Here is a 15,445-nt window from a genome sequence, read left to right as displayed (position 1 = left end):
CCCCACCACACAGTATGATGGCTGCCATATCCCACATTGCAGTATGATGCCCTCACAGTCACCCCCCCACACACACACACAGTATGATGCCCTCACAGTCACCCCCACACACACACACAGTATGATGTCCCCAGTATTCTCCACACAGTAAAGCTCTATTAAAGTGCCGACCCACACACAGTATGATGCCCTCACAGTCCCTCACCACACAGTATGATGGCTGCCATATCCCACATCACAGTATGATGCCCTCACAGTCACCCCCCCCCCCACACACACACACACAGTATGATGTCCCCAGTATTCTCCACACAGTAAAACTCTATTAAAGTGCCGACCCACACAGTATGATGCCCTCACAGTCCCCCACCACACAGTATGATGGCTGCCATATCCCACATCACAGTATGATGCCCTCACAGTCACCCCCCCACACAGTATGATGTCCCCAGTATTCTTCACACAGTAAAACTCTATTAAAGTGCCGACCCACACAGTATGATGCCCTCACAGTCCCCCACCACACAGTATGATGGCTGCCATATCCCACATCACAGTATGATGCCCTCACAGTCACCCCCCCACACACACACACACAGTATGATGCCCTCACAGTCACCCCCCCCACACACACACACAGTATGATGCCCTCACAGTCACCCCCCCACACACACACAGTATGATGTCCCCAGTATTCTCCACACAGTAAAACTCTATTAAAGTGCCGACACACACACAGTATGATGCCCTCACAGTCCCCCACCACACAGTATGATGGCTGCCATATCCCACATCACAGTATGATGCCCTCACAGTCATCGTCCCCCACACAGTATGATGTCCCCAGTATTCTTCACACAGTAAAACTCTATTAAAGTGCCGACACACACACAGTATGATGCCCTCACAGTTCCCCACCACACAGTATGATGGCTGCCATATCCCACATCACAGTATGATGCCCTCACAGTCACCCCCCCCCACACACACACACACACAGTATGATGTCCCTAGTATTCTCCACACAGTAAAACTCTATTAAAGTGCCGACACTCACACAGTATGATGTCCTCACAGTCCCCCCCCCCCACACAGTATGATGGCAGCCACAACCCCCATCACAGTATGATGCCCTCACAGTCATCGTCCCCCACACAGTATGATGTCCCCAGTATTTTCCACACAGTAAAACTCCATTAAAGTGCCGACCCACACAGTATGATGCCCAAGGAGTCACCCACACACAGTATTGAGTGCCCCACAAACAGAATGATGTCCTCAGTGTCTGACACAGTGTAATGCTTCTATAGTGCTCACACACAGTATGATGCCCCCTCTTTCCCACATTCAGTATGCTGCTCTCAAAGTACATTCTTATAAGCAAAATATGATGCCCCCATATCCAGCTACACATGGTATGATGACCCACACAAACAGTGTGATGCCTCCATAGTGACCCCACATCACCCAACACATGGTATAATGCACCCATAGTCCTCCCTGCAGTATGATGCCCATAGTGTCTCCCCCACACAGTATGTTGCCCCCACACAAGCATCCCAATTACCTGTGTGGCATGCTTCTCTGCTAAGCTGGTCTCCGATGCCAGTCACGTGACCTGAAGGTCTCTGCAGGTTCTTCATTCTCTACCCAAACTAAACAGTGGAGCAAGGATTTGATGGTTCCCTGGTCCTCCTTTATATTAAAAGGATATTCTCGAGTTGTCTCTTGAGCAACTCACATCAGTGCAGTCTCCTTACTTCTTTGTTGTTTGGGAGTGGGCAATCCTTTGCAAGTGGCAGTTTTTTCCCAGGCACTTTGAATGATCTGTCAGTGTTTGTTCTGAGTCTACATAGTTATCACTGTTTTTCCATAGAGAGATAACAGAGCTTTTGAACAAGCACACAGCTCAGGAAAGTGAGAGTTGTGATTAGGAGAACTGCTCTGGAAGCTGCTGATGCTGGGGGACTGGGATTGTGATTATGTTGGACTGATAAGAGTCAAGAGCTTAAAGGGAGGGAGAGAGAAGTGAGAACCTGTTTTATAGAAATCAATTGGTTGGAGAAGGGGCTGGAGAGAGTAGTTAACTCCTCTACTGGAGTGCGACAGTGCACACTCGGCCAGGGTCTGGGAAGGGTCTGGTGGCTGAGCTTCTTAGAAACTAGCTGTTCACAATGCAAGATAAAAGATCTCTTAGCAGGATAATAACAGCTGGTGGAAAAAGTAAGTCAATTGGAAATGTTCTTGTTTTCATGCTGCCTAACTATACCAATTTCATTACATGAGAATATCACTTTAAACTATATCTGTGGCACAGATGCAGATGATGTTGGGAAATACCCCTGACTTCCCAAGACAGCTTGACTACTGCAAAAATTCAGGACTGTCCCACTAGATCCAGGATGACTAAGAAGTATGCATTTGTTATACTGGTAAAATGTGTGAGCCAGTCTTGAATTACAGCTCTTACATCTACTGTTTCTTTAAGCGTTATTGCTGTAGTAGGAAAAAATGATTTTCATAATCAGGGCTAATGTATTTTATTTGTACAGAGGTGACTCTAATAAAGATATAAGAACCAGACATTTCATAAAAGCAGCGGCAGAATGAAATCAATATGTAAAGCTGTCAGAAGACGCTTATCTGTGTGCTGCTGTGCCCCCTGCTGGCCGCAAATCAGAATGCATGACACTGATCTAGACTGCAATGTACAGGGGGCGCAGTTTTCATGAGATCACATCCATTTTGCAAATAAAGGGAGAAAAGGCATAAAAAAAATGCAACAAAAATGCAATTATCAGAGAAGATTGTTATTGAGCAGTTTGGTGCGTACACCTACAGAAAACACGCAGATAAAAAGCAGCAGAAAAAATGCAGCATTTACGTTACATGTGAACACGGCTTCAGCATAACATTTTTGTTACATTTTTATTAGTTTAATGGAGCAAAAAAAACAATCAGTCCACTTTTTCGCCATTTAACGATCACTGTGTTGTATGGGTTTGAGGTGAAAATTAAAAAGGGCACAATCTAATAAACCGGGATCAACCTAAAGCATACCAAAAAAAAATACCAAAAATAAATGAACAGTGACTAAGTTTAGGTGATCCCTTTGTAGGGCATACTTCTGCCTTCTCTTTATATCAATTGTGTTGTATGGGTTGTTACAATTACAGGGACACCAACTTTGTCCATTATTTGCAAATTTGAAATCTTTATTAATTTTTTTTTTTTAAAGAAATGCATTCAAAATTTCATTATTTTAATTGTTTTTCATAATTTTTGAGTAGTTTTATAGGAAGAAAACAATCTGACTTTTATTTTACCCCTAGCATACAGGGGCATAGAAATGCACTGGCATATACCCTGCAATAAATAAATAAATAGCACGAAATAATCTAGGGTACTTAGTTAACATAATTTTGATCATGATTTTGATTTCAGAGGTGAATCTAGGTTTTCCTGCTCCCAGGAAAAAAAATTCAGTTTGGCACCCCCTATCAAACACGGCTTAAGTAGTCATCATGTATACATTTCCTCCCCCTGCCTATACTGTCTCCTCACAAATTGTCTTCCCCCACTGACCCCTCACACATTCCCCTCCTCCTCATACTGTCGTCTCATACATTCCTCCCCGACCATACTATCTCCTCAAACATTCCCATCTTTCCCATAATGTCTCCTCACATATTCCCCCCGCCCATACTGTCTCCTCACACATTGTCCTCCCTAACCATACTGTCTCCTCAAACATTCCCATCTTCCCCATAATGTCTCCTCACATATTCCCCCCGCCCATACTGTCTCCTCACACATTGTCCTCCCTAACCATACTGTCTCCTCAAACATTCCCATCTTCCCCATAATGTCTCCTCACATATTCCCCCCGCCCATACTGTCTCCTCACACATTCTCCTCCCTACCCATACTGTCTCCTCATGTATTCCCCCTGCTCATACTGTCTCCTCACACATTCCCTCCCTTCCCATACTGTCTCCTCATACATTCCCATCCCCCCATAATGTCTCCTCACAAATTCCCCCCTACCCATACTGTCTCCTCACACATTATCCCACCGTACTGTCTCCTCACACATTCCCCTCCCTACCCATACTGTCTCCTCACGCCCTCACACATTCCCCATTGCTCATACTGTCTCCTCACACATCCCTGCTCATACTGTCAGTTCTTCTCATACTTACCTTATAGACATCTTCCACCCCTGTGTGGCGCAGGACTGACATCAACAGCATGATCAGATAACCTGACGTTGTCCTGACATTGAAGTGCAGGCAGTGAGGGCTTCAATTGCACTTGTACCTGAGACGCGAGTACAATTGAATCCCGGTAGACGCCGTTTTACTCCTTCTCTGAGCCACTGCCAGCTTTACAGCTGGCTCAGAGAACAGCCAAGGGGGACGGCAAAAGGCAGCCGCCCGGAAGACACCTCGGACTACAGCATCAGGCGGCCCGAAGACGCCCCACTACCAACTGCGCCTGAGGCAAATGCCATGACTGACCTCCCCGAGCATACGCCCCTGGGGTACTTATGTATCTGGAAATTACTTAGAAATATAAATCATTCAAGGGGGAGGAAAAAATAGGAGAAATACATTGTCCTTTTTTTTTACCATATAGAACGTAAAAATGAGAAAAATATAATGAAGAAATACATAAATGATTCTGCAACAAACAAATGGGGATAGGTTCACAATGATAGATATTAGCATATTTAACATTTAGGCCATCTGACACTAGTATTTCATGTAAAAATCCAGTATGCCTTTCTAAATAACAGAAGGCATTTTTTATCCTCATCTAACTATTTGCACTTTTTTTAAGTCTATTTTCTATGCGCTTGCCTGATATTTTATTGCTTTGACTGGTCTCCACTTTGTGATCGGAGTCTAGCACTTTCCTATGTTTTAGCCTGATTCATCAATTGCAATTTTTTAAAAGGCCATAAAATTTGGCCCATCTCTATTGCAGTGCCTCCCTGGTGTATTTGTTAGTACGCAAATATTTTGGCTTAAATTTTTTGCAACTTTTTTGTGCCAATATGTGAGTTTTGGCACCAAGAGTTAGAAAAAACAGTTCAAGACAGTAAGAAAGTCCATTTTTTGGCTTTGCGCGAAATTCATGAATCGCATGCGCCATTTTGATGAATTTGGCACCAAAAACGGCAACTAATACCACAGGACAAAAAAGGAAAGTTACTTACAAAAACGCAAATGATGAATCTTTAGTTGTGGAAAAAACTAATGAAGATTTAATATTCTCTGTACATCCTCTGGATGTGATTTTATTTGCATTAAATCATTTCTGGTTTTTTTTTATTTATTTTTTATAAAGTTATTTTCACTTTGCTACCTGGGTAACCTCATTATATTAAGCTATTTGTAACCATCTCGTGTTCTTGTTTCCACTTTGTGGTATCTGAGCAGTTTTTTGTAGCCCTTGTCAATTCGCCAACTGGTATGGCTTTTTTTCTTACATACTTTGGGTGACGTGAATCTGTTTTGTTATAATGCACTGTTTTTTACTATGCATTGTGGTTATATGTATACTATGACACCTGTAGGACAGATCAAGCGAAGAGAGTGCTGCATGCGTGATATCTGAAGTGATGAAGGTAGAGCATAAACAGTTATTACACTGAGCTGCTGTGTAATATGCTGAGACATTAGTAGCATGAAGCCTGTCTGCCCATCCCCTGGATATCAGAAGAGTGTGTTAATTGAGCAAAGAGGGGGATTGCTGACGGAAGTAGGTAGAAGCAAAAAGGCCAGACAGTAAGCTAGCAGGTAAAGGGGTAATACTTGCCAATTGATGTGCCACCCTAGGAAACAAGTTAGAGCTACAGAGGAGTATATAACAAGCTCCATTTGATACTGTAGTTCCTATAATCTTCCCCAGGAAGAAGAGATAAGCCCTCCTGAATGAGACTACCACCATTACAGAGAGAGAGACAGCATTGCCATCACAGAGCAAAGCAATGATACTTATTGCTGTGAGTGACGAGTGTACCCATTGACATGGTGATGTTAGCAAAGATTATATCTAGCAGAGGGTAGCATTGAGGCGTAATCCTGACTGTGAGGTTTGCCACACAAGAAGTGTCTTAAGCCTGAGTGTGAAGAGAATTATCACATCAGAGACAACCATATACAAGTACCTGTGTGTGAGGAAATGTGATAACTGAGCAAGTGGGCTATAAGTGTGCAAGATGCCAGGCAAGAGTTAATGTGGGGTATGACTGCCAAGAGAGGGGACTGATAGAAGAGACCATGACCAGCACTGAAGATGTGTGCTGCACTGTGAAAGTGTCTGTGTAAAGGAAGTGCTGCTGAAGTGTTTGCAAGCAGGATGTCACAAGTGTTGCCAATCTTAGTTCATTGCTGTAAACCAACTTTTCCACCTCTGCTCTCAAACCTCTTATCTCTAAAAGAGACATTGTAACCATCAAGCTTGTTGCCTCCTAGTGAGTAAAGTTCACTTGAACCATTGCTTGTGTCCATCTCCATTACTTTTGCCATCCCTGATTTGGTTGACCACTCTGTCCAATGAGGGTCAGTGTATCCATACTATTACTATGCTAAAGATGCAAGCACACAGTTTCTGGCACCTTTTACAGCTCATTAAATTGTCCCCATGTAAGGGGCTCACATGAGAGCTGCTTCTAGGGGCAGAAACCCTAATAAGACCCCAAAAATTAATATGGCAATTATAGCACTAGTATCACTTTTTGTGATAGAGGACGGACTTGCACCAGTGGACTTGGTGCAAGCTCTGCACACCCAAATCCATGCTCCTGAATGAAAAATATTATCATTTTGGTATTCCGTGCGATTCTCTTAAAGTTGGCAACTAAGGCAAATTTTGAGGGCAGAAAGCCCATGACCCTAATCCACTTCAAAATGAAGAGCTTGCAATCGATCCTCATTCAAAAATAGTCTACCGTTTTAAGTATACAGCACCTATGCAGACTTATTTGCCTTCATGGTTACAGATTACAGATGCTGATAGTCACATTGTGCCCTGTCCTCTGCCCCTGAAGGGTAACACTATAGAGAGTTTATTAATTATTACTAGTGTATAATCCTGGGCAAACAAAGGTCTGCATAGGAGCTGTGCACACAAAACGGTAGGATCATTTAATCTATATTTATTTTTCTATCTGCTTATATATGTTCATTCATTTTCTTTATTCCTTTTTTTGCTTTTTTTTTTTTGCTGCCTCCAGGTGGAAGGATTCTGCTGACGTCAGCACTTTCTGACCTTCACATCTTCCTCCTCGGTTTGCTCTTTCTGGCTGGCTATGATTTCACACAATTCTCTGTACGTGCCGTGACCTCCTAATACGCAGTGTTCTCTATATCCCACAGATCATATTCCTGCCTGCTGATTCCAGGGAGCCAGGAGTTAAATCCAGGGCGTTCCCATCACGTTGCAGGACTGCAATGCAGAAGAAGGGGCGACTCGCACCATCCTACACTGTCCTGACATCATGTACCAGCCGAGCAGGGGCATGCGTCACCGGGCCGGAGAAAAGGGTGTAGACCACTGCACAGCGGTGACTTACTGAAAAGTAAATGACCCCATGGTAACTCTGCTGCATACAGAATGTTCCATTATTACACATCTGTTCTGTAATTTGGTGTCTACATGGCAGCCGGTAGCTCGCCGTATAATGCCCATGTTCATCCTGGCACAATTTACAATGCTGGAAACCTGGAATAGCTGACATTATTCTTAAAAAAAATGGGTTTATCTGAATAATTCTCAACATTTAAAGGGATCGTCTACTTTTTTTCCCCCTCACTGCAAGTATTTTGGGCTAAAATTAATTTTTTCAATCGGGTTTCATTAAAAATTTTGCACTGTTGGACTTCTATTGTCTTTTTTTTTCCCCCGCAGCATTCAATTTTGGGGACATAAATCCGCTAAGAAACAGATAAAGGGACTTTAATCTCTCCCATAAGATTATCAGAACGAGCTCACTGATGGATTCTCAGTTAACTCATCCTGCAGCCAGAAATAAACAAAACAACATGGACGCTCCAGAAGGCAAACGGCGCAAAATTATTAATGGAATCCAATTGCAAAAATATTTTTTGGCCCCAAATACATGCATTTAAGAAAAATATAAATATATATATATTTCTCCAACAGTGGACACTCCCCATTTAAAGATAATGTATAGGGTGGTTAAAGGGGTTGTCCTGTGTATGACATTGGTGGAGTATTGCCAATGTAAACAGGTGATTGGATGCAACAGCGCTGAAGGTGAGAACACAGTGGTAACTTAACCAGAGATTATTTATTCATTTAACACAACGATTTAGGAGGTTAAGATACAGAATTAAGAAGGTTTGATAAAAAAATATTAAGATGCTGTGAAGTATTTTACCATGGCAATGTATACCCCTTTTTGAGGGTGGGAGTCGCTATAACAATTCTAACAATAAAACTATCATGCAAGGCAATAATCAATAATGATTCGATAATGGCGTCTCTGTGTTGCTACCCTGGCCTATAGTGCGCCACAGTCAGTCCCGTACTCTTTACCGTTGTCACTTAGCCAGTACGTCGGTAGTAACACCCATAGTACAGGCCCTAACGGGAGTCCGGGGTGTTATCATGGTGGTAACTTGCATGTCTCCTCAGCGCCACCCTATTCACCGGAGTCGCCATGCGGCTTCTCCCTGTATCAGGCCGCCTTGCTGAGCTTGCCTCTTGTAGCACTCCTGAGCAGTGCTGCATGCTGTTTCCATTTAGCTTCAATGGCGTGGCCCGTTTTTGAAGGAATTTAACCCTACTGTGTCTTGAAGTGATTAGGTTCCTTGACTTATCCCTTGCCAGCGGGGTGTATATTAGGCAGCTCCCCCACCACTTGCCTGAATGTTGGTTCGTAGCCTGCTAGTACCTGGTTCATGGGTATCTTTGTATTTCATCTCCCGTTATCAACCCTGCCTGTTTACCTGCTTTGTTTGACATCTCCATTCCTGACTCTGGCTTTGAAAAGTGAACTTGTTCTGCCTGCCCCGACCTCGGACCATCTAACTTCTGTCTCACCCACCTGTACCTTGTACCCACATCTCTGACCCTCCAGTCAGCTGCTGCAGTCCTGGGGACTGCCCTGGAGTGGTACCTGGTGCCTACCGGCAGCCAAGCCTATCTTCACCATCAGAGACCTTAGTGAAGACACAGTAGACACTTAGTCACGACCCTCCATGTTAAGCCTGGCCCGAGGTGCAGTGGGTACACACCCACCAGCATTACAGGTACTATTCCGTTAGACCACAAGTCTCCTCAGTGATGACTTTACTCCGGTGCCTCCATTTCCTGAAGCGCGGCCCTCCCGGTCCCCTCTGTGCTGTAATTAACACCACTGTTGCCTCAGTTTCCCTAGTCAGCTCTCTGTCTTGGATCGTCTCAATTTCTCCGGTCGGCTTTCTCTCTCAGGTTGTCTTGATTCCTGTGGTCAGCTCTCTCTTTCGGATTATCTCGATTTCTCTGGTCGTCTCTCTCTCGAATCGTGTTGATTTTTCTGATCGTCTCTCTCTTGGATCGTCTAGATTTCTCTGGTCAGCTCTCTCTTGGATCGTCTAGATTTCTCTGGTCGGCTCTCTCCCGGATCATGTCGATTTCTCTGGTCGGCTCTCTTGGATCGTCTAGATTTCTCTGGTCGGCTCTCTCTTGGATCGTCTAGATTTCTCTGGTCGGCTCTCTTGGATCGTCTAGATTTCTCTGGTCAGCTCTCTCTTGGATCGTCTAGATTTCTCTGGTCGGCTCTCTCACGGATCATGTCGATTTCTCTGGTCGGCTCTCTTGGATCGTCTAGATTTCTCTGGTCGGCTCTCTCTTGGATCGTCTAGATTTCTCTGGTCGGCTCTCTCCCGGATCATGTCGATTTCTCCGGTCGTCTCTCTTGGATCGTCTTGATTTCTCTGGTCGGCTCTCTCTTGGGTCATCTCGATTTTTCTGGTCGTCTCTCTCTCGGATCATGTCGATTTCTCTGGTCGGCTCTTTCTTAGATTGTCTCGATTTCTCTAGTTCGCTCTCTCTCTCGGGTCTTCTCGATTTCTTTGGCGTGGATCTAACGTCTGTGACACGTGATAAGCGTTAGAAATATCAAAGCTGTTTCGCTTTGTCTGCCATTGACCATAATATCCATCTAGGTGGCCCCTCAGAGAAAACCAAGTGCTGCTGGCAACAGATGCAGTGACTTAGTGCTTTCTTCTGGCAATTATCAGGGGTCCCATCAGTCAGACCCCAAAAATTGAGAATTGGTGGCTTATCCTATTGATATGATGCAAATGCCTTAAAATTGGTTGGTTGTCCAGGACTTTGATATTGATGCCCTATACACAGGGTAGTGGCCATTCTCGGGCATTGCAGCTGAGATCACATTCACTTCAATGGGAGACTGGTGTGGGATTGACAACTGGCACCCCACCGATCAGCTGTTTGCAGCTCTCAAGTGGATGTGCACAGCATGGAGCCAGAACAGCACAGCTCCACACATCGTCTAGTGGCCATTCTCAGGTACTGCAGCACAGCTCCCATTAAAGTAAATGGGATCACAGCTGCTCCAGCTCCAATCCTGTGTGCATCCACCTGCCTTGGCAGTTGCACACTGGTGATCGGTGGGGTTGCGGGAGTCAGCCCCAATGATCTCATATCCTAAGCATCGGCCATAAATATATAAGTCTTGGAAACCCCTTTACAGGGACATATTTATCCTTACTAGTATGTTAAAGCATAAAGATACATGTAAATGCTGTACCTGTGGTCGCGATCACCAGCTGCACTCCTCCCATGTAAACAGCCGGCATAAAATAAAAGCCCTAATTTTGACTTTTTTTTAACCCTATATACAGTGCCTACAAGTAGTATTCAACCCCCTGCAGATTTAGCTGGTTTGATAAGATGCAAATAAGTTAGAGCCTTCAAACTGCAAACGAGAGTAGGTTTTATGAACAGAAGCATAAATCTTACAAACCAAAAAGTTATGTTGCTCAGTTGAATTTTATTAAATTTTAAACATAAAAGTGTGGGTCAATTATTATACAACCCCTATGTTTAATATTTTGTGGAATAACCCTTGTTTGCAATTACAGCTAATAATCGTCTTTTATAAGACCTGATCAGGCCGGCACAGGTCTGTGGAGTTATCTTGGCCCACTCCTCCATGCAGATCTTCTCCAAGTTAGCTAGGTTCTTTGGGTGTCTCATGTGGACTTTATTCTTGAGCTCCTTCCACAAGTTTTCAATTGGGTTAAGGTCAGGAGACTGACTAGGCCACTCCAACACCTTGACTTTTTCCCTCTTGAACCAGGCCTTGGTTTTCTTGGCTGTGTGCTTTGGGTCGTTGTCTTGTTGGAAGATGAAATTACGACCCATCTTAAGATCCTTGATGGAGGAGCAGAGGTTCTTGGCCAAAATCTCCAGGTAGGCCATGCTATCCATCTTCCCATGGATGCGGACCAGATGGCCAGGCCCCTTGGCAGAGAAACAGCCCCACAGCATGATGCTGCCACCACCATGCTTGACTGTAGGGTTGGTATTCTTGGGGTCGTATGCAGTGCCATCCAGTCTCCAAACGTCACGTGTGTGGTTGGCACCAAAGATCTCGATCTTGGTCTCATCAGACCATAGAACCTTGAACCAGTCTGTCTCAGAGTCCTCCAAGTGATCATGAGCAAACTGTAGACGAGCCTTGACATGACGCTTTGAAAGTAAAGGTACCTTACGGGCTCGTCTGGAACGGAGACCATTGCGGTGGAGTACGTTACTTATGGTATTGACTGAAACCAAGGTCCCCACTGCCATGAGATCTTCCCGGAGCTCCTTCCTTGTTGTCCTTGGGTTAGCCTTGACTCTTCGGACAAGCCTGGCCTCGGCACGGGAGGACACTTTCAAAGGCTGTCCTGGCCGTGGAAGGCTAACAGTAGTTCCATAAGCCTTCCACTTACGGATGATGCTCCCAACAGTGGAGACAGGTAGGCCCAACTCCTTGGAAAGGGTTTTGTACCCCTTGCCAGCCTTGTGACCCTCCACGATCTTGTCTCTAATGGCCTTGGAATGCTCCTTTGTCTTTCCCATGTTGACCATGTCTGAGTGCTGTTCACAAGTTTGGGGAGGGTCTTAAATAGTCATAAAAGGCTGGCAAAAGAGATCTTTAATCCACACATGTGAAGCTCATTATTCTTGGTGCCTGAACTACTTCTTAATACTTTAGGGGGACCAAACAGAATTCTTGTGGTTTGAGGGGTTGAATAATAAATGACACTCTGAATTAACTTTTAACGTTTTTTTTAAAAAAAAAAAAAAAAAAAAATTTGCTGCAGTGCATTTCCCACTTCCAGGCTGATCTACAGTACAAATGTCACAATGCCAAGTTAATTCCGCATGTGTCAACCAGCTAAATCTGCAGGGGGTTGAATACTACTTGTAGGCACTGTATATCAGTAATGATTGGGATCAAAAACAAATGCAGCACCAATAAGGGAAATGCAATGAGAGAAGATTCTCTCTCACTTCCGGCATTATATCCGGCAGGACCGCTGCAGACAAAACACCAAGACCTGAGCAGCAATGGGGAGCCGGCGTCAGAGCCAGGGACTACCTACTCTGTTATTTTAAGTATTTTAGAGCTTTTGGGGTCCACTTTCCTGAAAGTGGAGAACCCCTTTAATGATCTGGATTAGCAATCATATGGGAAGAGGGGCAAATACATATCAAGAACAAAGAGCTGATCCTATAAAGGATATCCCTTATCATATGGGTAGGGGGTTACGTTGTGATTTTAGGAAAAAACCCTTTAATAAACAGAGGTCACCCTATTCAGGGTAGCCAGAGGAGAGAGCAGCTACAATGAGCATGTCCCATTCTGGAGGACCTGACCTTTCTCTCCATGACATTCATTTTAATGGAATCCTAGTAGTTCTTCATTTCCCCTGTGGGAATCATCTAAGTACCTGATCATCAACCACCTTTTTTTTTAAGAAAAGGGATTGTACAAAGTAGATGTTTCCTTTAAGAAATCTTACTAGAATTTTCTTGAATTTATCGGCTTCTTTCAGCACTGATTATTTTGTTATCTCTCCATTTATAAATGGGGCAAGACAATTGGCTAAGTCATCCTCCTCCCTCAGCTTAGACGCATGTCCCCCCAGCCACACAGGGCAAGGATCAATACCTTACACTTGCTAACATTATGAGATAGGATGTGACTCGCAGAAGAGAATATTTATCACCCAGGCCATAAAACGCCTTAGGCTATGTTCACATGTTGCATTTTTGCTGCAATTTTTTTCTGCAAGCAAAATCTGCTCTCTTGACAATAAAGAGGCTGCTTACAAAAAGCAGGTTTTGCTGCATTTTTGCTGCATTTTTCAGGATCCCAAAGTTCAACTTTGCCTCCACCACAGAAGCATGAGCACAGGTCACCAATGCAAGACATGTGTGAAATCATAACACCATTTTGGAAAAAATGGCAATTTGATCAAACTTTTTAGTGGAAAAAGATTTTTCTGTCTGAAAAAAAGAGACTATTCTGAGCAAAAAAGTTCATATGAGTTCATGAAAAAATACACAATTACAAATGTAACGGGGGTGAGATGAACCGGTCGGGAATAGTTTACCTAAGACATTGCCAGAGCATTGAGTTTGTAGGACACTGTTTACTTTTACACTTGGGTGGGCCCTTGAGTTGGTAAGGTATTGTTCAATTTCACACCTTGGTCGGACAATGTTTACTTTATACATATCACCAATTTAATTAAACTGTACTAATCCTAACTGCCATCTTAAGTGAAAACACCAAGACATTATGGTTTAAACTTGGGAAAATAAAAAAAATAAATGGGTTTCACATACTGCTGTACCTGCTTTGTTTTTTCATTAAAAACACAGCAAAACCTGATACCTGCGTTTTTGGCTGCGTTTTTGCACTTACTTATTTCTTTCTATGGGTGAAAAAACGCTGAATGAGGTGACATGCTGCAGTTTTTAAAATTGAAGCAGTTTTCCAATCCTGTCAGGAAAAAAAAAAACAATGTGTGTGCATAAGATTTCTGAAATCTCATAGCTTTTGGTGGTACTGTAAAACACAGCTTTTAATTTGCATAAATTTGCATTAAAAATGCAGAAACTTCAGCTTGACCCACAATAAAACAAGCCATCATATGGGTATGTGGACAGGAAAAATAAAAAAGTTATGGCTCTTGGAGGAAGGGGAGTGGGTTGCAAACGTAAAAACAAAAATTGGCTCCTAGCGCAAGGGGTTAAGGTAGGAGGGGGTCTGACACCTGGCAACCCCACCAATCAGCTGTTTGCGTTCTCTGCGGCCGGATATATACAGCACAGCGCCGTACACGGTGCAGTGGCCGTTCTCGAGTACTGCAACCCAGCTCCTATTGAAGTAAATAGGAGCTGAGCTGCAAAACCTGATAACGGACCCCCTCTCCCCTGTCCACGACAACCCTTTTAGCTATGTGAGGTTCTGGTATTGCCAGTCTCCGCAGTTTTCTTCCTCTCTAGGAATCTTAATCAGCAGTAAACTGTTATGTAATGAGCTGACTCTTCCGGAACGAACGCCCAGAGGTAAGAACAGACGAAACCTTTGGAAAATTTCAAGATATCAGATAATGCAACATCATGGCCCACAGTAATAAAACACCATTGTGCTAAGAAATCCTATTGTGTTGCTCTAAACAAGAAGCTCCAGTCTAGTGTAGTAGCCGCTTATCTCCCCTCAGCATTCCCCAAAGCCATTACTCTTAAAGAGGACAGAGGACCTGTCAGCACGAATTTGGAATCTAAAGTGTTAATAACTGCTCTGTAATACTGATCCAAATGAGACCTTTGTGGAAGAAATCTGTGTAGTAATTCTTCCGTAATCACCAGGTGAAGTTTTATGCTAATTCGATTTTGGTGCACCGGGGCTGGACTTTTCGCTGGGTCTTCTCCTCCCGGAATGTGATGCACCAGCCCCTCCACTTGCCTAAGGTCTATCAATGACAGGTCATTGCTTTTTTAGTGACGTGCCTCCTCTGGCTGAAATCTCATGTAAGCACAATCACGGTCATGGGCTGCACATGCGCAGATTGAGGTGCCGGCTCAAGGACGTAATTTAATAGTGACTTTTCATGCACCACCTTCGGCATTGACGGCACTGAGGCGAGATTTCAGCCAGAGAAGGCAGGTCACCAAAAAAGCAAACACTTGTTATTCAGGGATCGAAGGCAGGTGGAGGGGAAAGACTAATCTTAGGCCTAGTCGGCACTAGAAGACCAAACACAAGACTAATCCACAGTGAATAGGACAAGGCAGGGAACTCTGGTGGTAGGACAGATGAGAGGCAGCCTACGATAGGTTAGTATAACAGTTTATGTTGTAACCCCTTTCTCATCCTTTGGGTATTATGCTTTGGGGTTTG

The sequence above is a fragment of the Phyllobates terribilis genome, unplaced genomic scaffold (genome assembly GCF_046119375.1).
Source record: "Phyllobates terribilis strain yellow unplaced genomic scaffold, ASM4611937v1 Scaffold_11__3_contigs__length_659146591, whole genome shotgun sequence".
NCBI lineage: Eukaryota > Metazoa > Chordata > Amphibia > Anura > Dendrobatidae > Phyllobates > Phyllobates terribilis.
The sequence above is the reverse complement of the archived record's forward strand: the minus strand, read 5'-3'. Positions refer to the sequence as shown.